At 42.2% G+C, this 25,352-nt stretch overlaps 1 long non-coding RNA gene across 1 annotated transcript; it reads right to left on the bottom strand.

The window, feature by feature from the left end:
• Positions 1-8,653: 8,653 nt before the first annotated feature.
• Positions 8,654-13,130, bottom strand: LOC113015134 (uncharacterized). The gene is made up of 2 exons (XR_013904605.1): positions 12,058-13,130; positions 8,654-8,959 (listed from the first exon to the last, which is right to left on the bottom strand). It is a non-coding gene; the product is annotated as an uncharacterized LOC113015134 (long non-coding RNA).
• Positions 13,131-25,352: the final 12,222 nt, after the last annotated feature.

Raw genomic sequence — 25,352 nt, 5'->3', positions numbered from 1 at the left:
GGGAGTGTGGGGAGCCACAGCCCCGTCCTCCAGGGTATGAAGCAGGTATGGAGGAGATCAAAACTCCAGACATCCAGAGGCCCCAGAACACAAGAGACCAAGGAAGACCAACAGAGGGGCAGCCGCGCCACTGTCCCAGTAAGAGCTGAGGAGAGTCCCAGATGAGGGCTCACTCAGCAGCCGCGGAGCAGAAGCCAGGGGGGGTTGCAGTGACGCGCCCGTGAGCTCCGCCGGCAGCCAGCTGTGCCTGAGTGACCGAGCCCCAGGCCGAGAGGCCGGGGGCACCCCACCTCCAAAGTGGCCCGAGCGAGCCCCAGGCTCCAGGCTCTGATAAGCGGCCGCCAAGGAGTGAGCCGGTGTGTACCCGGACGCCCACCCCCAGACACAAAGAACCACCAACGCACCGACCCCTGAGGGAGTCCGCCACTGGCAGGGGAAGTGGTGGTGGGTGGAGATAGGCCTCCAAACCTTGGAGGGCCTGAGATGTCCCCAGAGAGGTGGCGTCTGATTCCCATACAGGCACACACAGACACAAACATCCATTCCCACCCTCATGCTCTCATATGCACTCACTCCACACTAAACCAACGTGGAGACAGACATAAAGAGATGCTGTACACACGATCACACTCCCCAAGCGTACTCTACAAACCGGGTCTAGGTACTCTTGCCCCTGGAGGGGGGAACTGCACCCAGACCCAGGTGGTGTTACCCTTTTCCCTGCGGTGGGGAGAGGCAGACCGCCCCGACTCCGCAGCAGCAGGGAGGCCCCACACTCCAGACCGCAGTCGGACGGCCAACTCCTCCTCCTAGCCCCCCCGCTCCAGCAGGCCGCAGAGAACGGGGGTGAGAGAAGACTCCAAACCTCCCTCCACCCGCTCATTGTAGTGTTGATGCATGTGTGTTCTAAGGTGCAATTAAAACCCAGGAGGGCATGGAGCTAACTGCCAGAGAGCAGCAGGTAAGCGCATGGTCCCTCCTGCTAGCCCTCAATGTCTACGTGTATTTAAAATTGAGAGGTGGGCAACGACGCCAGGGGTGAGGTTGTACACCCTGATGGTAATTTGGACTCCGTGTATCGTGCCCACCCCCAAGATCCTATATGTATGTGTAATGAGAGTGTGAGTAATGTGAATGTCTAAGTTGTGGGATAAAATTGAGGCAGAGGCAGCCAGAAGGGGACAGAGGGGGGGTAGCCTCCTCTGCACCCTGGTGACATACCCCTACTCCAAGGCCCTGCATGTGTGGGTGGTTGTGGTGGAGCGGGAAGAGGGAGGCAGCTGGAGATGGGGAGGGAAGGAAGGGAGGGGCAGGTGACCCCTCCCTGGGGCCAGCTCCCCCGCTGACCCCAGTAGGCACTCCCATACTCCGCGACCCGCCAGGGAAAGGGGGCCCAGGCCCGTCCAGACCGGGGCCCAGCGCAGCAGCGCCCCCCGGCTCCACCGAGCCCAGGACAGTCCACCCAACCCCACCACAGAGAAAACTGCACCCACCCCACCCAAGTAAATCCTATTGGACTTCCATGATAAAATGTTTGATTCTACAGCATAAATATTTGCAGTCTTGTTCAGTATTTGTTTGTAGTAGAAGTCATTAAGGAGTCCGTGTTCTTTTAAGGCTCTAGTTTGCTATCTTAATAGTTAATATTATTGTTAATTGCTTTACTAATAAGTTAGCTAGCTTTAAAACTTCTAAATGGTAGTCAGCAAACCAATTAGTGATGTTCCAGGGGATACATCCATCTTTTTTATACAGCCTAAGTTAAGTTTAGAGCCTTGGTGAGTATGATGACCAGGTAGTAATAATAGTAATAATAAGTTTTATTTATAGGCACCTTTAAAGACCCTCAAAGTCACCTTACATTAGTACAACAAAATAAAAATATAAGGTAAATGATTTTTTTTTTTAAAGGTATCCCACTTTATGTGAGACTGGGTTGCATTTTTAATCCTTTGAGATGCTGTAACACACCGGCTGGTTCTAATATTTAAAAGGCACCACAGGATGGGAACTTTTAGCCAGTTGGCGTGAAAAAACCTGGAAGGTCTGTGGACATATCAACATTAAAGCAAATAAAAAGACTGGAAAACCACATAAACAATATTATATTTACTTAAAGCATATATTCTTTCATATTTAGGCCCATTTACTATTTGTCTTCATATTTATTAACTTTCAACATGGAGGAAACAAATTACATGAAGTGACACAGCACATGTCTCAAAAGAAACGTGTGGGTTGAAAATGCACCCATAAATGGATGCAGCCCTGCTGAAAATAAAGATGGTTACTGGACAGAACAGCTGAAATAACATTTAACAACAGTAAAACTTGCTGGAATATGAAAGGGGAATACGTGAGTGTTACAAGAATATCAAACAAATGTTGCCTAGGTTTAACATGACCTCTTGGTGAGGGGCTAACTGAAAGGTTGTTTGTTTTCCCTGAATTATGAAGTCTTTTGTTTACATTTCTGTTTAATAACACCACACTCAGAAAGTGGCAAGTCTTCTGTATATTATTGCATGATTTGATTTAATGGGTATTTTGAGCCTTATTAAGTAATATGTAAGAAAAATGTAACTAGCACAGCTGAATCAGGGTGGCTAGTGTTAGACAGAAAGCAGGAATGTGGGAAAGGGTCCAATAGTCCCATTATTTAGCTGATTTAGGGTTTTAGACAAGTAACTGAGCTGTGCAGAAGAGCCAAGAACAGTTCTGCTGGAATTAATGCAAAAAAAGTAGTTACATTACATTTGTCTGCACTTTTATGTCTTCTGCACTTTTATGTCTTCTGCACTAACTACAGCTAGGAGGGTCAATATTTGTTGGAATTGGTGCAAAGAAAAATAACCCCACTATTCATTATTGTGTGCACATTTTGTTTATTGGTATATGTTGTTGTACAAAAAGTTGTACCAGAGGAACAATATTATCTCCCAGGTTTACACCAGAGGAAGGAAACATGCTCATTGGAGAAATAATAAAAGCCTTTCTGCAAATCTGTTAATTCAGAGAATTGTACTTTCATGAACACTTGGGGGCAGCAGAAAGATATTTTTGGTCTACAGCGAGATCTGTCTGTGAGCGATAAAAGACAGAGATGATATATTAATGAATGATGATTAAATACTTTTAATATTCACAAGCAATAAAAAGGATTTAATGCTGCACAAAGATCTACATATGCAGTATGTCATAACCTTTGCAATAAAACTGAACATCAAACTCTTACCAGCAAAGATCTACATGGGACTAGAGGAGGAATTAAACATAATAAAAGTCAACACAGTTTGGAAGACAGAACAAAGGAGGAAAGGGTACAAATTTCAATCACTTCAATGACCACATGCATATGAAATCAAGCACTTAGACATGCAGCCTGCTTCTACAAACATTTGTGAAAGAATGGGTCTGCATGGTACTGCCATAGGATGCCACCAGTGCAACAGGTGCAGTTGTGAAATTTCCTCACCACTAAATATTACACAGTGGTATTAGTGGTATTATAGCAAAGTGGAAGCGACTGGGTTTAAATGGCCATGCAGTTGTGTCCATGCATTGCATCACCAATCATAATGCAAAGCGATGCAGTTGTGTAAAGCATGCTGCCACTGGACTCTAGAGCAGTGGAGACATGTTCTCTGGACTGATGAATCAGGCCACTCTGTCAGGCAATCTGATGGATGAGTCTGGTTTTGCCAGGAGAATGTTATAAAGGTTAAAGTTTGGTGGAGGGGGGATTATGGCGTGGGGTTGTCTTTCTGGACTTGGCCCATTAGTTCCATTGAAGGGAACTGAGGGGCCAAGACAGTTTCATGCTCCACACTTTGTGGGAACATTTTGGGGATGGCCCCTTCCTGTTCAAATACACAAATGCACAAAACAAGGTCCATAAAGATATTGATAAGCAGGCTTGGTGTAGAAGAACTTGACAGGCCTGCACAGAGTCCTGGCCTCAACCCAGCACCTTTGGGATGAATTAGAGTGGAGACTACATGCCAAGACTTCTGGAATAATGATCACAAATTCCCCAAAAACACACTTCTAATCTTTGTGGTTTACAGCTTCAACTCTTCCCCAAAGAGTTGAAGCTGCTATAGCTGTAAAGGGTGGGCCGACATCATTTTAAACCTATTGATTAACAATAGGATGTCACTTACAGTGGGGCAAAAAAGTATTTAGTCAGCCACTGATTGTGCAAGTTCCCCCACCTAAAATGATGACAGAGGTCAGTAATTTGCACCAGAGGTACACTTCAACTGTGAGAGACAGAATGTGAAAAAAAAAAATCCATGAATTCACATGGTAGGATTTGTAAAGAATTTATTCGTAAATCAGGGTGGAAAATAAGTATTTGGACAATAACAAAAATACAACTCAATACTTTGTAACATAACCTTTGTTGGCAATAACAGAGGTCAAACGTTTACTATAGGTCTTTACCAGGTTTGCACACACAGTAGCTGGTATTTTGGCCCATTCCTCCATGCAGATCTTCTCGAGAGCAGTGATGTTTTGGGGCTGTCGCCGAGCAACACGGACTTTCAACTCCCGCCACAGATTTTCTATGGGGTTGAGGTCTGGAGACTGGCTAGGCCACTCCAGGACTTTCAAATGCTTCTTACGGAGCCACTCCTTTGTTGCCCGGGCGGTGTGTTTTGGATCATTGTCATGTTAGAAGACCCAGCCTCGTTTCATCTTCAAAGTTCTCACTGATGGAAGGAGGTTTTGGCTCAAAATCTCACGATACATGGCCCCATTCATTCTGTCCTTAACACGGATCAGTCGTCCTGTCCCCTTGGCAGAAAAACAGCCCCATAGCATGATGTTTCCACCCCCATGCTTCACAGTAGGTATGGTGTTCTTGGGATGCAACTCAGTATTCTTCTTCCTCCAAACACGACGAGTTGAGTTTATACCAAAAAGTTCTACTTTGGTTTCATCTGACCACATGACATTCTCCCAATCCTCTGCTGTATCATCCATGTGCTCTCTGGCAAACTTCAGACGGGCCTGGACATGCACTGGCTTCAGCAGCAGAACACGTCTGGCACTGCGGGATTTGATTCCCTGCCGTTGTAGTGTGTTGCTGATGGTGACCTTTGTTACTTTGGTCCCAGCTCTCTGCAGGTCATTCACCAGGTCCCCCCGTGTGGTTCTGGGATCTTTGCTCACCGTTCTCATGATCATTTTGACCCCACGGGATGAGATCTTGCGTGGAGCCCCAGATCGAGGGAGATTATCAGTGGTCTTGTATGTCTTCCATTTTCTGATGATTGCTCCCACAGTTGATTTTTTCACACCAAGCTGCTTGCCTATTGTAGATTCACTCTTCCCAGTCTGGTGCAGGTCTACAATACTTTTCCTGGTGTCCTTCGAAAGCTCTTTGGTCTTGGCCATGGCGGAGTTTGGAGTCTGACTGTTTGAGGCTGTGGACAGGTGTCTTTTATACAGATGATGAGTTCAAACAGGTGCCATTCATACAGGTAACGAGTGGGGGACAGAAAAGCTTCTTACAGGAGACGTTACAGGTCTGTGAGAGCCAGAGATTTTCCTTGTTTGAGGTGACCAAATACTAATATTTTCCACCCTGATTTACGAATAAATTCTTTACAAATCCTACCATGTGAATTCATGGATTTTTTTTTCACATTCTGTCTCTCACAGTTGAAGTGTACCTCTGGTGCAAATTACTGACCTCTGTCATCATTTTAAGTGGGGGAACTTGCACAATCGGTGGCTGACTAAATACTTTTTTGCCCCACTGTACGTTCATATGTGTGTGAAGGCAGACGAGCGACTGATTTTGGCAATATAATATGTAGGTAGGGAGGTCTGACACAAATTTCATTTTGAATTCTGAACATACAGATGACAATCAGCATTTCATGTTCAGCGTGACGTGTATCCTGATGTAATTTTCCAACAGAGTCGGGGGCGGGGCTTAAGCTCGGACAGATCAAAGGCCTTTGCAACGTCACAACAAAGGCCTTTGCAACGTCACAACAAAGGTGCTTCGAAGGAGCCTCCAAATAGCATAAATAGAGCCTTGGCGACACTCTACACCAGTAAACTCCAAAGTCGGTCCGTCTAAAGTATCGCTGAGTCTAAAATACTGCTGAAAGTCAACATTTATTAAATATGTCTCACGTTTATGCTAGAGCTAACGATCACGTTTCCCGTGCAAAGGTTCGCACAACTGAAGAGTTGCGGGCTGAAAAAGAAGCCACAAACCGCGAAACCGAGAAAAACCGCGGCAGGTTTGCAACGCTCCCGTCACTCCACGGGAGTGGCTGGGAGCACACAATCCGACCAAAGACGGAGAGAGTGCTGGAGGAACGAAGGGTAAGTCGGGAGTGGGGTGAGGCTGGCAGTACTGATCGGGTTGGTTTCTTCCGTTATCAGCAACGGAGCAGCTCAGAACAAACAGCACCTAAAACGGAATGCCTGTTTGTTAATAAATCAAATAGGGTTGTGTCTGTAGCTAAAGACTCGCCAGCTAAGAATTTACCTCCACCCCCCCCTCCTCTTCCTGTTAAACCACAGAAACCACAGCGTGCCCCCATTATTAAAAAACAACACAAGGATGTTGCACCTTGGGCACCACGCTTAGAGCGGTGGGACATAAATACAAATAAAAATTTACTCCCACCCCCCCCTCCTCTTCCGGTTAAACCACAGAAAACACAGCGTGCCCCCATTATTAAAAAACAACACAAGGATGTGGCACCTTGGGCACCACGCTTATTAGAGACATGGAAATATTAACAGCAGTAAAATACAAATAACACCCCCCCCCCCCCAACCGGTAGCAGCAGATAGCCGCCCCTCCCTGAGCCTGGATCTGCTGGAGGTTTCTTCCTGTTCAAAGGGAGTTTTTCCTTCCCACTGTCGCCATGTGCTTGCTCATAGGGGATCATTTGATTGTTGGGGTTTTATATTCACAACTGTTGTTGTGAAAATATTCACAACAACAGTTATATTGCAAAGTCTTCACCATCCATCAGCCATTACAATACAAATAATAAAAATCTTGAAATACATAAAAATGTTGATGTTTGATTTTGTTTACTTTAGTTTTGTTTACTACTACGTGTCTGATAGTGATTGTCTGAGTAGATAAAACAGTGGTCCTGTACCACCAACATCATTATGGAGATGTGTGAGAATGACTGGGAGTCAGACTGGAGGACTACTGTGAAATCAGAAAAAGCAGAGTGGGGAGGTACTTCCTGTACATTGCTTCTCCAGCTGTGTAAATTACATTTTTCTCAGCAGCAACAGCTTTGGGGTTAGGAGAATACCAGGACCAGTCAGTGCACAATGACCAATTCATCAGCTGCATAACAGCAGCTGGAGCCTCACAGCTGGAGCGCACTGTACTGAGTGAAACATTTTCACATTTCGGCGGCTCCGCTCTTTGTGTTTGTCTTTTTTGCGCTAGATTCTGAAGCTGCAGGTTTGATCTATCTTCAAACAACATTGACTGAACCAGCAGCAAAAGAAGATCCAAACTAGCTTCATGTTTCGCTTCATATAAACATTAAATAAACACCTTAAATTCCCTCTTACTTTTGCTGTTTGAACTCCACCACGATAAAAACTTTTTGATCAAAATAAAACACATTTATAATTAAAATGAACTTAACTGTCGGCATAAATAGTATTTATGTTGGTCAAATATGATATTTTGGTTACAGTGTAGTCATTTTTTGGTCCCACAGGAGATTCTATAAGGCCATTTACCTGTTTCCCAGCAGGCTAATTTGCTCCAAAATACAACCTTGATCATTTGGCTGTGTCTTATAACCATGACTACCGCGTAGGCAGGCTCATGCATGGTGGTGCCTGCCCACAAAGAAGTCAAGGTTCTAAGACCTTAGAAACTTGTCGATCACTTTTTTTCCCAAACGAACGTCAACCTTAACATGGGCTGTGTGTGCGCTTGTGTCATGACCTTCAGAAAAAAGAAATGGATGTTGTGTGTATTTGTTTGAATGCGGCAGATGTGATGCCAAATACCTGGACATCAGCTAAGGGACTCGTACCTGGTGCTCAGAAAGAATAGAAATTCAGACAGATGTATTCAAATGAGTTAGACCCATTTAATTACAATAACAAACATCACAATTCTTTAACGTGCGTGCGAAGTGCAAGATTTGTGGGCTTCAGTTTCCTAGAACACAAATTGCCCGCTGAAACTTAAGGAACTGTTTATTGAAATTGTAATACAACCTACTACTTGAATCCTCTTTTTTTTTTACTTTAACATGTGACAGTGAATCAAAACAAAAGATGACAGGCTGCTATACATTAAATGCATTAATTTAAACATAAAATGAGCAAAGCTTCTTTCATTCAACTTTGTCAGCACTCTTACAAAGTATTCTTGATTCTCTTCCATATTTGACTTTTCACCCTCAAGATTAAGGCCAGCTAAAGAGGGCATTACACAAACTTTAAAACACACCAATACCCTCAGAACACAGGTCATGGGAGAAATTAAACGCATTCCTTAAAAATGTGCAAATAACAGCATTTAAGACACGGCAAAACATTAACTCAGAAGACTTAAGAACAGCGCTTTAAAATTTAGTAAAACACAATGAAGTAGTGCCAGAAATGCAAGAATAAGGTTTTTGTGAAACTCACTCACGAATGGTCTATCAAGTCTGCTCTAGAAAATACCAAACTTAAGATTCATTACTTTAGAGCTGGCTTTTTGTCCATCAAGCTCAAGGTATAGCTTTTGAAATACCTCAAAGGTAAATTTCAGCTGCTTGGGATAGGTAAGGTTCAGAGCGTAGATTACTCCCATCATCAAAGCACAGGATCTGGCAACATCAATCCTCTCCAGGATCTTGGATCCCTCAACGATGATGGTTGGAGGCCCATCACCAATGATAGCAATCTTCATGATTTGCATTGCAAGGTCTGCGTTGAGCTCCTCCTCATCCTTGTAGAAGAAATTAAATGTTAGGATGTATAAAATACATAGCTCAAGCACTTCAGGATGACGTGCATAAGGGAATGAACTACTACAGGTAGGAAAATAAGCCAAAACAGGTTGTCTTTTGTGTTTTTCAGTGATTTTACTTTGTCATTCTGTAATTTTTAAAAGCTAAATTAAACCATAATCCAACGTTTAAAATAAAAAATGTCTTGTTTTTCACAGTTTTGTTTTTCCACTTTGAAAAGAAAATCTAATAAATCATTTTTAAGGGTTATTCCACTTCTAAGTGAAATTTTATCTATTGCCATATTGCCACAGTTAGAAAGTGAGAAACAAGCCTTTTGTAAACAGCACACTAATTCTCCTGATCCGGAAGCAATCCATTTGCTTTAGCAGAGCACAAACAATGTGTTACGTTTCGGTGTTGTCGGTGTGTTGTTTTTGGCGTGACTGTTATGTGTTTCCTGTTTACTTTGAAAGTCTGTGTTATCTTAGTGTTTTCAGTTTACGTTTCCCTGTCTCGTCAGTTCTAATTTGCCCCAGCTGTGTTTCCCTCCTGTTGTCCATTATCCTGATTGCTCCCTCTATGTATTTAAACCCTGTGTTTCAGTGTGTCATGGTCGCGATCTCCCCCGTGTTGTAAATAGTTTGGTGTTTTGTTGTAAATAAATAGTTTGTTGTAAATAGATTTGTCGATACTTTCGTTTTGGGATTTTGGTGGTGAGCTTTAGTGGGGTTTTTTTGTGTGGTTTTTTTTTCTTTATTTTTACTTTTTTTTCGTGTTGCACTCCGGTTGCCTAGGCCGGGGTGTAACAAATGGAAGTGAATAGCAGGTGCTAGCATGTTGTGTGCAAAAGTGAAAAAATAAATAAAAAAATGACTAACAAAAATGAAAACAGTAATGAAAACAAATATTTCTTGGGAGCTCAGTAATCATGTTCACGGCAAATGAAAAGTGCAAAAGTAACACGGAAGATTTGCAGAAGCTGATTTAGACTTGAGACTACATTGCAGTTACGACAAACACCGCTGTAAACATCCACTGCATGGTGCATGGATATAACGCAACAGTTGGAAAAGCCTCCAGCTTCCATAAACAAACACACACAGCCACTACTATACAAGCATGGTAAGCTGCAGTAACAATGGATGGGTCTTTGATTTGTTGAAGAAATATTGCACAAATAGCATGTTGGTTTATAGACACTGGTCGGCAGTGGCTTCAACTGCTGTGTTATAACCATGTGGAGGCTTACAGCAGTGCTTTGTCGTAATGTAGTCCAAAGTCTAAATCGGCTCCTGAAAATCCTTCATGTCAATTCATACTTTTCATTTGCAGTCAGCATGATTGTTGAGCTCCCCAGGAATACTTGGTATCATTATTGAGTGATTTTAATCACTTTTGCACACAAAATGCTAGTACCTGCCATTCACATCCATTGTTTATGCTCTGCTAAAGCTGCTGCCAGATCAGGAAAATGACTGCGCTGGCTACAAAATTTTTTATCCTGTGTGTTTATGTTGCACCTTATCACGGAAACAGCTTTCTATTCAGCAAATTATGTTCAATGACAATGGCAATAAACATCTTCGGATTGTAATTCTGAAATGCTTTTTTCTCACTTATACATGGCAATAGACATATCTTCACTTAGGGTTGGAATGTCCCTTAACTCATTCAGTGCCAGCCACTCTCAGATTTCATACCCCCCTCAGTTCCAGAGATATTTAGCTTTTTCACTGATTTTGAAGGCTCACAGAATATTTTGTTCTATGACTATGTGAATTCTGAAACCACCATGACAAAAATGAGTCTCTCTTCTTTCAGCAGCAAAAAAAAATGTTTCTACCTCTGTTATTTAGAAATCTGCAGTAGAAAAGAGAAACTTTCATGACAAAACACCTGTTTCTGGATCAAAAGCGCTTTGTGTAAATAGGTTTTTCTAGCAGATCAGTGACTTTGATGTAAATATTTCGTGTTTCAATGATTCATGCAACATCTCAACTAAGTTTTACTACTATGAAGTAAAAAAATCACCTGTAAAAATGTACTTTTGGCAGATTATTTTTTGTATAAAAATAGTTGTTTATAGACAATTTCAACATTTGAAAAATATATAAGAAAAAAGCGACTGATTTATGATTCAGAGAGTCTGTGTGTGTGTGTTACTCCCGCATGTGCACAAGTGAGTGCGCGACTTAGTCTGTTCGTCTATCAACAATTTCTGTGCGTTTTATGCAGCAAATCGTTCATTATTCTGGTCCCTGCTGCCTTCAGAAGTTTCTAACAGGAGATACTGGTCAGATAAATCCGGTTCATGTTCACTGGAATCGCTAGAAAAACCATGACGTCAGGCTGCAGACACCTCAAGCTCGAAATGACGAGCTGGATCAAAAATCGCGCCACAATACTCGTTCTCAGTAGAGCCGACTGTCACGCTGGTGGGATTTTATCCATGTAATCAACTCCACCACCTTCTCAATTCAATAAAAAGCTCAAGAGGCGTCTATGGCACTGAGCGTTCGGATTCATTTTGACGTCTAAAGACGTCTATGGCACTGAATGACTTAAATACTCAACCCTGAACAGAAAATCCAATGAACAAAACACAAAGACCCAACAGGGACATGCATTCAAAACTAAACAAAAAATTTAAAACCAACTCAAGTACTTACGCTGTATTGTTTGAAAAGATCCTCCTCCTTCTCTCCAAGATAGACTATGAGGCAGCGAACAGCAATTTCTCTGCGCTTTTCAACTGTGTTGTCCTGAATGATAGAAAAAAATAGAAGGTGTTCAAAATACTCTTTTTCAGTGAAAAATGTGCCCACATTACAGAACTGGCAACAGAAACTGAGTATTTCAGAGGTTCTCATTGTTGAGTGAGTTGAGTGTTTCCTTGATATGTGTGATTTTAGGCTACCCCATGACTTAAATGAACAAAAACAATCTAGGTAAGGACATGGCAGAGGCTGTACACTGGGGATATGGCGTAACCTATAATGTTTCATCAGCTCTTCCTTAGTGGAGGTTGCAAATTTACAGATTTTGCAAGGCCAATCCATACTTCATGATTCTGAATTACTCAATTCAAGCTTACTTGTTAAAGCTTACTTCAGAAGGTCCCTTGGTATTCGATACCAGGAGAAGATGATGGTTTGAGCCTTTGTCCTGGCAAGAAACACAGCAAAGTAACTGAATATTTCGGTGAGATTCCCACTTTCTTTAGAAGGCTGACCACGTCTTAACTGGAACCCCTAGATCTGCAACGCCAGGACAGTGTATAACACCAGAAAGTTGTGCCTGCACAAAAATACAAAAGATGGTATTTTCAACTTCACCTGTGAGTCTTCAATACAGTGAATAAGTTTCACCTGTCAAAGCTGTGTGAGCTAGAACCAAACATTCAAAACTACATAGACCTGAATACACTGGGTGCTGGAAAGCCTAACGTGGCTTTCCATAGATCAAATATACATAGAGGTGACATGGACTGGGCCAGTCTGTTGGAGCATGTATCCCCACCGACCGCGATCTTGGAGGGGTCTCCACTCGCCCCCAGTGCATGTATTTCTACTGAGGAATGTGTTAACTCAAAAAAATAAATAAATAAATAAATATATATATATATATATGAGGTTTTTTTTTATCAACAAAAGCAAACATAAGGTGTGGCATGACAGGACAGAATCATTTCTGACAGTAAATACGAAAAAAAAACCAAACTTTTTTATACACAAGCTACAATGTCAATAATCCCACTTGATCTGTTTTCATTTCATTCTCCAAAACCAAATTGGAATCAATGCTGAGTCAGCAGCTATGGTCATTATTGTGCACCCTAGTGTTGCAAAAACTGGCATACTACTGAAACCATATGTGGGATTATTGACCTTTCTTGCCTTATCTGTTTGGAAAAATATTTAAACATTTTCCTTATTTACCATGGGTGAATACATTCCTCAGTAGAAAAAATGCACTGGTGGCGAATGGGGACCCAACCAAGATGGCGGCCCGCTATTGATTTTTTTCTTACTTTCAACCTTTATTGAGGCATATCAATGTTACAGCCAATGCACGTCGCCTCTACGTCTCTACAAAACACGGAAAGTACCCAAAAATTAGGGACAGCTAACTAGCCTACCATATGCGGCACAGTGCACTTAAGTCTGGTCTTTTACCTGTGAAAATAGGCCGAGCAGCCGGTGAAGAACCGCTCTTAGCGGTCAACAGACACACCGGACTAATGGCGACCACACTTCCTGCGCAGAAGCCAATGGGGTTGAACTTCACCCCGTAACGTTACGAAAATTTAGAAGCGTTTCTTAACAATTACTAACATAAAATGCTTCCCTTCAAAAAATAAATTTCACATTTCAAAAATAAAATCACAGTGAACACAACTTAGCTTGGCTAGCTACGTTAGCATAGTAGTTTGCGCCGGGGCTAACAACGTTCGCTATCTTTTAAAAATTATAAGACAATTACAGTGGTCTGCATTAGAGTAACGTCAGTGTTAAATTTTCCAAAAAGAGTCCAACAATTTATGCTATCGCGGAATTAGCTGCTGTGTGTATATTAAAACACACAAACGCGGGGGCAAGCTAAGATGTATGTTATGTATGTTACGTCGTTGTTTTAAAGTAAACTAACAAAATCCAGAGCGACTGCAGATATGTGTAATTTCGCATAAAATTACTCACCGTTCGCGACCAACACAGCTCTTGATAAACCTTGAACACGTGCTGTTGAATATGTCCGCTTGTGTAGAAGAAGGGAACTGTGAGCTGTTTACACGTCATCAAGTTGTATTTTACATCGACAGAACTTAAAATTATATTGTTTTTTGATTAAAAGAAGATTTTAAATTCAGACAAATCACGATTATATATTGAGTAAAGAGGCATAATTTATGTGTCACCCGAACTCAATAAAATAAAAATTTTAATTAGGAAGTCTAACAGTATTTATGAACTTGATTTTTCATTTCACAACAACATATATATGTAAGTAATGATTAAAGATCCCATTAATTACTTTTTAGAGTGTAGTACTAACTGGGTTTTAAAACCTTTACTTTAAAATATACGCCGCTATATATATACCTGACATTAATCTTACAGAAAATGTGATACTTTTATGGATAATTAAAGTCAGTCATATATCCACAAACACAACAAGCTGAAAGTCAGTGAATGCTGCCAAATATCACGGCACAAGCAGGATCCACTGCACTGTTAATGTTAGCTATGTTATATTGCTGCCTCTGTTCGGTGGTGTCGAGCCAAACGGGCTTTAATATGTGTTTGAACGAGCTGACGGTTCACTCGTTAAGCTGAAAGAAAGATGCTTTAATCACAGGAGTCACACATGTGTCCACTGGGAACTCTCCTTGTTGAGCACTCGTAATAACACAAACACTAAATCTTCTTTCTCTTGTGCTGTTGTGTAGCAGTGTCTACACCTGAGACTGTCACCTGTCTGTCTGTCCTGCACTCTCTCTCTGATTGTGTAATAAAAGTATAACATGTATTTATAAGTTACACTTGTGTTTGAATCCTGCAGCTTATCACACATTTGATTTCCATGTGTGACAACTGCAAGTGACCAGAGTGAGGACAGACTGAGGGACCCACTGCTGCACATCACCTGTGAGGCTTTGCACCCCTGATGATCCACCAGGAAAAACTCAGCAGTGTGTGAGGAAGAGGAGGAGGAAGAGCCAGCAGCAGCTGACAGATGGAGAGGATAGACAGACTGTTCCCTGTTTGTGAAGGACTGCTAGGAAAGTTTAAAATAACTAATTGCCTGTCCTGACTCAGTCTCATTAGGTAATGTTCAAAATCTTTTATCATTCCAGTGTTTTCAGTGTGGGAGAAAGTACTCAGGGCCTTCAAGTTACACACTATGAAAGGCAGAAACAAGTTTAATATTCAGAAACCTAAAGTATAAACCGGATTGCAACAAAGTTGGGACACTAAACAAATTGTGAATAAAAACTGAATGCAACGACGTGGAGATGGCAAATGTCAATATTTTATTCAGAATAGAACGTAAATCACAGAACAAAAGTTGAAACTGAGAAAATTTATCATTTTAAGGGGAAAATATGTTGATACAAAATGTCATGGTATCAACAAATCCCAAAAAAAGTTGGGACAAGGCCATTTTCACCACTGTGTGGCATCTCCTTCTTCTTACAACACTCAACAGATGTCTGGGGACCGAGGAGACCAGTTTCTCAAGTTTAGAAATAGGAATGCTCTCCCATTCTTGTCCAATACAGGCCTCTAACTGTTCAATCATCTTGGGCCTTCTTTGTCGCACCTTCCTCTTTATGATGCGCCAAATGTTCTCTATAGGTGAAAGATCTGGACTGCAGACTGGCCATTTCAGTACCCGGATCCTTATCCTACACAGCCATGATGTTGTGATTGATGCAGAATGTGGTCTGGCATTATCTTGTTGAAAAATGCAGGGTCTTCCCTGAAAGAGATGACGTCTGGATGGGAGCATATGTTGTTCTAGAACCTGAATATATTTTCCTGCATTGATGGTGCCTTTCCAGACATGCAAGCTTCCCATGCCACACGCACTCATGCAACCCCATACCATCAGAGATGCAGGCTTCTGAACTGAGCGTTGATAACAACTTGGGTTGTCCTTGTCCTCTTTGGTCTGGATGACATGGCGTCCCACATTTCCAAAAAGAACTTTGAATCGTGACTCGTCTGACCGCAGAACAGTCTTCCATTTTGCCACACTCCATTTTAAATGATCCCTGGCCCAGTGAAAACGCCTGAGCTTGTGGATCTTGCTTAGAAATGGCTTCTTCTTTGCACTGTAGAGTTTCAGCTGGCAACGGCAGATGGCACGGTGGATTGTGTTCACTGACAATTGTTTCTGGAAGTATTCCTGAGCCAATTCTGTGATTTCCTTTACAGTAGCATTCCTGTTTGTGGTGCAGTGTCGTTTAAGGGCCCGGAGATCACGGTCATCCAGTATGGGTTTACGCCCTTGACCCTTACGCACAGAGATTGTTCCAGATTCTCTGAATCTTCGGATGACGTTATGCACAGTTGATGATGATAACTGCAAAGTCTTTGCAATTTTTCGCCGGGTAACGCCTTTCTGATATTGCTCCACTATCTTTCTGCGCAACATTGTGGGAATTGGTGATCCTCTACCCATCTTGGCTTCTGAGAGACACTGCCACTCTGAGAAGCTCTTTTTATACCCAATCATGTTCCCAATTAACCTAATCAGTGTTAATTGGTCTTCCAGCTCTTCGTTATGCTCAAATTTACTTTTTCCAGCCTCTTATTGCTACTTGTCCCAACTTTTTTGGGATTTGTTGACACCGTGTAATTTTGAATCAACATATTTTTCCTTTGAAATGATACATTTTCTCGGATTAAACTTTTGATCTGTCATCTACGTTCTATTCTGAATAAAATATTGACATTTGCCGTCTCCACACCATTGCATTCAGTTTTTATTCACAATTTGTTTAGTGTCCCAACTTTGTTGCAATCTGGTTTGTATGTATCAGCAGCAGAATGGACCTAAAAATAAATGTACTTCTGCCCAGTTTGACCCATTTAGCAGAAACCAGCCTGTTTAAGGCTCTGATATCTATTCTGTATGACTTAAAGCAGTTATGACAATAAAGGAATATTTAATATATCAGTCTACTCTTCATTTTATCAGAAACAGTTATCACAGCTTGTACATTTTCTTTTTATAAATGTATGTAAGCAATGAGCCAAATTTAGTAATGCCAACATACTGAAGGAACAGCATTTGTCTCCTATATATGATACACCTATAGATGCACTGTCAAAGACACTTGTCTTTGAGTGAAGATTTAAGGTGATAAGACATATAAATAACTGCAACTTGAATCTGTACTGAGGCTCAGTATTTGACACAGAGTTCATGTTCATTGCTGTAATAGCTAATAATGATTAATATAATAACTATAATGTTGGCCATATTATATTTACATTACCAAAGTGATATGACTTTTGTCTCATGAAAAACATTAGCTAATTGTTATTTACTAACTAATCTTAAATGACTGTTCAGTACAGAAATGAAGCCCAAAAATCATGTTTTACTGTCCTGTGGTCTCAGCCTCAGATACTTATCAAATCACACAAAGCTCTTGTAGAAACAAATGAACAAAATATGTTCTCCTTCATTTCTGTCAAACAAAATTGTATGACATGTTTCCAGCGGTTAGTATCATGGTTAGGGTTGCCAACTCCCTGAAAAATAAATAAGGGACACCTCGTGGCCAGGACCGGGCGACCCAGTTGTCTTCACCCTTCCCAGTGTGGTGAATTTTCTAGCTCTTTTTTTGTGTGTGAAATTATTTTTTTAACCATTTGACTTGAAGTTGATTTAAGTAGATGCATATTCTATTCTTTGTGATATCAACACATGTGAAACAAATGATCATTTAGCTATTTATTTTTAGCTCAAAATGACAACATTAACACAATAAAACAGGTCTCTTTCTTAAACAGAAGCCTGTCATGCTTAACTTTTGAGAATATAAGTAAATCTTTCTTTAAAAGAACTCTGTCCTGCTTAACTTAAAATAATAGAAAACAATAGAAAGAAAAATATTCTTGTAACAGTGCCAAGCTGGTCAAGAAGGCTCACCAGCGCCTCTTCTTCTTGAGGACTCTGAGGAAGAACCACCTGTCCTCAGACATCCTGGTGAACTTCTATCGCTGCACCATCGAGAGCATCCTGACCAACTGTATAACAGTCTGGTACGGGAACTGCTCTGCCTCGGACCGGAAGGCGTTGCAGAGGGTCGTGAAAACTGCCCAGTGCATCGCCGGAGCACCACTTCCTGCCATAAAAGACATCTACAGGAAGCGGTGTCTGAAAAGGGCTGGGAAAATCATCAAAGACCCCAGTCACCCATCACATGGACTCTTCACCCTCCTGCCCTCTGGGAGGCGCCACAGGAGCCTCCGGACTAAGACCACCAGGTACCGGAACAGCTTCTTCCCCACAGCTGTCAGACTCCTGAACTCTGCCTCCTGACATCTGACCCACGTTAAACTCATGGACTGAAGATACACACACACAATGGACAACTGTACCCTCAAACACACAATAATAACATGGAGTGAACCACCACTCACAACCACTAGCACTTTATATAGCCTCTGTAGAAACTATCTACACCCTCACTTATCTTAACTGCACTACTGTATAGCTCTGTGTAAATAATCATTCTGTACATTCGATAATCTTTAATCCTACAACTGTTTACAACTTGCATAGTTCCCATTTCTGTATAGCTGTATATCTCGGATTCTGTAAAGTTATTTATTTCATATTCTGTATAGTTTTTCATATTTATATCCTGTTCATAGCCTGTACATATAGTTATAGAATATTCACAACATACTTCATACCGTGTACATTATAACATACCATAATAGACCCATTTCTGTAATATACTCACATATCTATATTATTGCTAATATATATTGTAATATATCTATATCACTAAAGCACTTCTGGATGGATGCAAACTGCATTTCGTTGCCCTGTACCTGTGCATGTGCAATGACAATAAAGTTGAATTCTATTCTATTCTATTTAGTGCATTTAGTACAACTGGCTTCAGTTGAAATATTATTTCAGCTTTTCTAATGCTAATCAGCTGCTCCTGTTTGTAAACCCACTTGTTCCCATGATTACGCATCATAACTCATCATCATTATTCACCTATGTATTACTTTTATGTATTAGTCATCTATTTGTTGTAATCATCTATCCTTGCAGTTGTTTATTACACAAAATAAATTATATTATCACACTTCTGGCCACATAGCGCTGATATTCACTGCACATGCCCATATTAACTTTTTCCAGCCAGGTGTTTTCCTTTTCCCATTCTTCCCTTTCTCTGAGGGAAACAAACATTGCTGCTCTAATGCTGGGCTTACACTGTGCGGTTTTAGGCCCATTTTGAGCCGATTTTTGAGTGATCGGACCGATTTTGGCCTTCATCGTGCGTCATGTAGTATACGTTGGGTAACGAGAAGCGATTAACACCTTACGACCAGCTCCCGATCATCAATCGCTCGTGAGGGTGTCACCGCAGCTGCTCGCGCGCAAACACGTAAACGTCGGTGAAAAAGACGGAGCAGCACGGCTGTGCAGCGTGTGATCTGGACACAAGCGATGGAGGCACAACTTGTAGAACTTTGGAAAGCTCATCCGAGCCTTTTCGATGTGGCCTCACAAAATTATCACGACCACAACAACCGTGAAAATAGTTGGATTTACACTGCTGCTTAATCACAGCTGCCTGATCAATGTTTTTCATTAGCAATTTAGCAAAGTTGATGGTGGTGGTGTGTCTGTGTGAGTGAAAGACAGAGAGAGAGAGCGACAGATTTTCTGTTATAACCTTCATTTTATGGCGGGGGTAACTACTTTGGCACAACAGCGGCACAGTGTGATCACTCAGGTCGCATCAGAGCATCGGGCGGTACAGTGTGAGAGTACATCGTGACCTATGAACTTCTAACCCCTGTGAGTCAATCGTGCAGTTTGAGCAGGAGTTGAATAACGTGACTGAAAAAAATCACACAGTGTCTGCCCAGCTTTAGGTGTACTGTCGTCCGAGACTTGCACCGCAGTGTCGGCGTTTGTTTCCCTGTTGGCCATGCTTCTTGTTGTGGTCACCTGTTGTCTTCCGGTATTTTCTCCGAAAGCGACCTTTCCTCGACCAATGAGATGAGCGGTAATCTGAATTGTCATACTCGAATTGTCATAAGTGTGCTGTCAGCTCATTGGTCACAAAGCAGGAGAGGGGCTGGGAATTATGTTTTCAAACAAGGCGTTAATTTCATAAACATTTATAGACTACTTTTGGTTCTCACTGTATTACGGGACAAAGTGCGTCCCTTATTAGCTCAATACGGGACGTGTACTTTTGTTTCGAAATACGGGACGATTCCGTATTTTAAGGGACGGTTGGCAACCCTAATCATGGTTGCTAGGCAACCTGGGAAGCGCGACGGAGACTAGACTGTCCCATTTCACAAGCCTCTCACTTCCGCACGCACCGTGCGTAGTGCGCGTACTTCAAGCGTGCCAACCCTGCCACAGCCTGAGAACCATCACAGACAACAGCGTCGGGGGCGGGGCTTAAGCTCGGACAGATCAAAGGCCTTTGCAACGTCACAACAAAGGCCTTTGCAACGTCACAACAAAGGTGCTTCGAAGGAGCCTCCAAATAGCATAAATAGAGCCTTGGCGACACTCTACACCAGTAAACTCCAAAGTCGGTCCGTCTAAAGTATCGCTGAGTCTAAAATACTGCTGAAAGTCAACCTTTATTAAATATGTCTCACGTTTATGCTAGAGCTAACGATCACGGTTCCCGTGCAAAAGTTCGCACAACTGAACAGCGTGCCCCCATTATTAAAATGCAACACAAGGATGTTGCACCTTGGGCACCACGCTTAGAGCGGTGGGACATAAATACAAATAAAAATTTACTCCCACCCCCCCCTCCTCTTCCGGTTAACCCACAGAAAAAACAGCGTGCCCCAATTATTAAAAAGCAACACAAGGATGTGGCACCTTGGGCACCACGCTTAGAGCGGTGGGACATAAATACAAATAAAAATTTACTCCCACCCCCCCCTCCTCTTCCGGTTAACCCACAGAAAACACAGCGTGCCCCCATTATTAAAATGCAACACAAGGATGTTGCACCTTGGGCACCACGCTTAGAGCGGTGGGACATAAATACAAATAAAAATTTACTCCCACCCCCCCCTCCTCTTCCGGTTAACCCACAGAAAACACAGCGTGCCCCCATTATTAAAATGCAACACAAGGATGTTGCACCTTGGGCACCACGCTTAGAGCGGTGGGACATAAATGCGAATAAAAATTTACTCCCACCCCCCCCTCCTCTTCCGGTTAAACCACAAAAACCACAGCGTGCCCCAATTATTAAAAAGCAACACAAGGATGTTGCACCTTGGGCACCACGCTTAGAGCGGTGGGACATAAATACAAATAAAAATTTACTCCCACCCCTCCCTCCTCTTCCGGTTAAACCACAGAAAACGCTGCGTGCCCCAATTATTAAAAAGCAACACAAGGATGTTGCACCTTGGGCACCACGCTTAGAGCGGTGGGACATAAATACAAATAAAAATTTACTCCCACACCCCCCTCCTCTTCCGGTTAAACCACAAAAACCACAGCGTGCCCCCATTATTAAAAAGCAACACAAGGATGTTGCACCTTGGGCACCACGCTTAGAGCGGTGGGACATAAATACAAATAAAAATTTACTCCCACACCCCCCTCCTCTTCCGGTTAACCCACAGAAAACACAGCGTGCCCCAATTATTAAAAAGCAACACAAGGATGTTGCACCTTGGGCACCACGCTTAGAGCGGTGGACATAAATACAAATAAAAATTTACTCCCACCCCTCCCTCCTCTTCCGGTTAAACCACAGAAAACACTGCGTGCCCCCATTATTAAAAAACAACACAAGGATGTGGCACCTTGGGCACCACGCTTATTAGAGACATGGAAATATTAACAGCAGTAAAATACAGATAACACCCCCCCCCCCCCCCCAACCGGTAGCAGCAGATAGCCGCCCCTCCCTGAGCCTGGATCTGCTGGAGGTTTCTTCCTGTTCAAAGGGAGTTTTTCCTTCCCACTGTCGCCATGTGCTTGCTCATAGGGGATCATTTGATTGTTGGGGTTTTATATTCACAACTGTTGTTGTGAAAATATTCACAACAACAGTTATATTGCAAAGTCTTCACCATCCATCAGCCATTACAATACAAATAATAAAAATCTTGAAATACATAAAAATGTTGATGTTTGATTTTGTTTACTTTAGTTTTGTTTACTACTACGTGTCTGATAGTGATTGTCTGAGTAGATAAAACAGTGGTCCTGTACCACCAACATCATTATGGAGATGTGTGAGAATGACTGGGAGTCAGACTGGAGGACTACTGTGAAATCAGAAAAAGCAGAGTGGGGAGGTACTTCCTGTACATTGCTTCTCCAGCTGTGTAAATTACATTTTTCTCAGCAGCAACAGCTTTGGGGTTAGGAGAATACCAGGACCAGTCAGTGCACAATGACCAATTCATCAGCTGCATAACAGCAGCTGGAGCCTCACAGCTGGAGCGCACTGTACTGAGTGAAACATTTTCACACTTCACAAGAAATAAGGACAGAAAACTTTCACCTCATCATTCCCCAAACAAAAGGGTTTCATTTCCAGATGCCAGGAGGACTAAGATGCCACTAAAGGCAGAATAAAAGCAGCATGCATATGGCCCTTTTCCATTAGTACCTTCTAGGGGTGGGTTTTGATCATCAATTTTTCGATTAAAATCAATTCTAGCTTGCATAACATGATATTGATTCATTAAAATCCTGAATTGACTTTTAAATATAAATTCATTTTGCTCAAAATGCCAGAATATCAGGTTAAACCTTACAAAATTTCGACAACCACCCAACAGCTAAAACAGTAAATGAGAGCTGGTGCACGGATTCTGCACAAAGACGTTTCCTTGCTATCTGGGTAAACACTAGTGATGGGATTTCCGGCTCTTTTTAGAGAACCGGCTCTTTCAGTTCGGCTCACTAAAAAGAGAATCAGAATCAGAAAGGGTTTTATTGCCAAATGTTGAGCGGGTTTACAACATTAGGAAATTGCTGCGGTGCTTCAGTGCAAACATACTGTTATAAATTAAGCTTAAATAGACATGAAAATAAAAATGAGAATAAGAATTAAAAGTGCTAAGGAGATAGATATATACATGATATATACATGAGTGCAGGTGGTGATCAGTGCCAAACATGGAATGATGCAGTGAACACAGCGTAGGGTCATGTGTTAGGGGTGGGAACAGTCATACGGTTATTGTTCATGTGTTCAACAGCAGAGGGGAAGAAACTGTTCTTATGGCGAGAGGTTCTGGTGCGAATGGACCGGAGCCTCCTGCCTGAGGGGAGCAGCTCAAACAGACTGTGTCCAGGGTGAGAAGGGTCAGCTGTGATCCGAGCTGCACGCCCCAGTGTCCTGGAGGTGTACAGGTCCTGCAGAGATGGGAGTCTGCAGCCAATCACCTTCTCAGCAGAGCGCACAACACGCTGCAGTCTCTGTTTGTCCCTGATAGTGGCTCCAGCGTACCACACGGTGATGGAGGAGGTGAGGATGGACTCGATGATTGCAGTGTAGAATTGTATCATCATCCGTGTTGGCAGGGTGAATTTCTTCAGCTGCCTCAGGAAGTACATCCTCTGCTGGGCTTTCTTAATGACGGAGGTGATGGTGGGCTCCCACTTCAGGTCCTGGGTGATGGTGGTACCCAGGAAGCGGAATGAGTCCACAGAGGTGATGGGGGTGTCAGTCAGGATGATGGGGGGGAGTGGAGCTGTGTGCTTCCTGAAGTCCACAATAATCTCCACTGTCTTCTGGGCATTCAGCACCAGGTTGTTGTGGCTGCACCAGGACACCAAACGTTCAACCTCCCTCCTGTAGGCAGACTCATCCCCGTCCGAGATGAGTCCAATAATGGTGGAGATGGCTCTTTCGGCTCCGAACTGGCTCTTCAGGTTGTTTTGTTGCTTTAATTAATTTATTATTAAGAATAATATAAAATTATGCACAAAAGGAATTACTAAGGTAAAAAAAGTGTTTTTATTTATATATGTTTATATATAAATATATGCAGTGGCCCCTAGAGACAAAACACGTACAAACTCCAAAACACATTTCTAGCATGAACTGAACTTCCAAAACAGAGCTACCTAGATCACTTAAATTACACAATTGAAAGCATGAAAGCATATGTGTATTGTTTGTGTATTTATACACAAGCATTCATATATAGTCAAATAATGAAAAAATAAATAAATAAACACACCAAATCCGGTCGTTGGTACTTGCTGGCTTGTGTAGCCCCTAGCATCCTGGAGCATTTCTGTTGTGTTTTGTACGTGTTTTGAGTTTTTATGTGCTTCTGAGTTTGTACGTGCTTTGGAGTTTGTACGTGTTTTGGAGTTTGTACGTGCTTCAGGGTTCGTACACGATTTGTATGGCGTTATTTTTGTGCCACTATTCTGAGCGCACGTAAAAAACATTTGCAGGTGCAAGTGTTGCATTTTGAGGAGAAATTTATTTTGAGCGAAGAAAAGCTGAATTTGAGTGAACAAAATTCATTGCTGCATGCAAAAAATGTATATCCGTGTTTGCTATTATCCATATACACACGCACAATAGCAGCCCCTCTCGCTCAGTTTTTGCACTTGCGCTCGCTCGCAACGTGTCGCTCGCGCTCTCAACATTTCAGCCCGTGCGCGCTCAACTCGTTCTGTACACCGTTATATTTGTGCCACAAAACCAGCCAATCACAGACTTGGATGCAAAAAAAATCTGATTGGCTGTTTTCGTCTCCAACCAGCTCGAAATGACGAAATGCAATATCCCAGAATCCATTTCGTCCAAAACTCAAACGAGGCAGTGGCGGAGGAACACAGAGTGGCGGAGTTTGAAATATTACTCTTTGTGGGTCACAAAATAAACTTTTAAGATATTTTCATGCGAGAATGGTGCTGTGTAAACTTCTAATATCTGCTCGATTTATCAAGACATCACATATTTGCATAAGTGCTCTAACGTTTTTGGAGATGCCTGTTACCCACCAGCTGACCGAATACCTGGACTGGCCATTGGGCATTTACCCGGCATTTGCCCGGTGGGCCAATGGTGATTTTTCATTTTTATGTTAGTTTGTTTGTTTTTGTAATGGTATAAACAATGAAAGGTGGTGGATTAGCTAACTGGTAATAATCAACTCTGGGCTGGACCAATTACAATACATCCGTATTGAGGGGAAAAGACTTCAGCGAGAATAAAAAAGACACAAAGCTGGAGTTATTCTGTGTCTTAGCTGCCTCTTCTCTCCTCATTCTCCCTCCCTCTCCTGTTGCTACTTCAATCATGAAACTGATCAATGATCAGCTGATCGTCTCTCGTTTGTTTATCTCCCACTTTGCGCCAGAAACAGGAAACCAGCGGATGTTGCGCTAAACAACAACAGCAGCACGTTCAAAATTGATCAGCTGTTGTTAGAATTTATTTAAAATTAATTTCTAGTATCAGCTGATGTTTGCTGGAGCCACAGCTGTAAAGCTGGAAACATGAAGGTGATACAAATCATACATATATACCAACAAAACAGTGTACATCACTGTCACAACAGCGTTTGTTTTCGTTCAAAGGCTTTATGGTTTTTCCAATAATACCTGGTGGTGTAGTCGGTGATTTTTTTGTCAGTTCAGCCTTATATATTA

The sequence above is a fragment of the Astatotilapia calliptera genome, chromosome 22, assembly GCF_964374335.1.
Source record: "Astatotilapia calliptera chromosome 22, fAstCal68.1, whole genome shotgun sequence".
Taxonomy (NCBI): Eukaryota; Metazoa; Chordata; class Actinopteri; order Cichliformes; family Cichlidae; genus Astatotilapia; species Astatotilapia calliptera.
The sequence above is the reverse complement of the archived record's forward strand: the minus strand, read 5'-3'. Positions and strand labels throughout refer to the sequence as shown.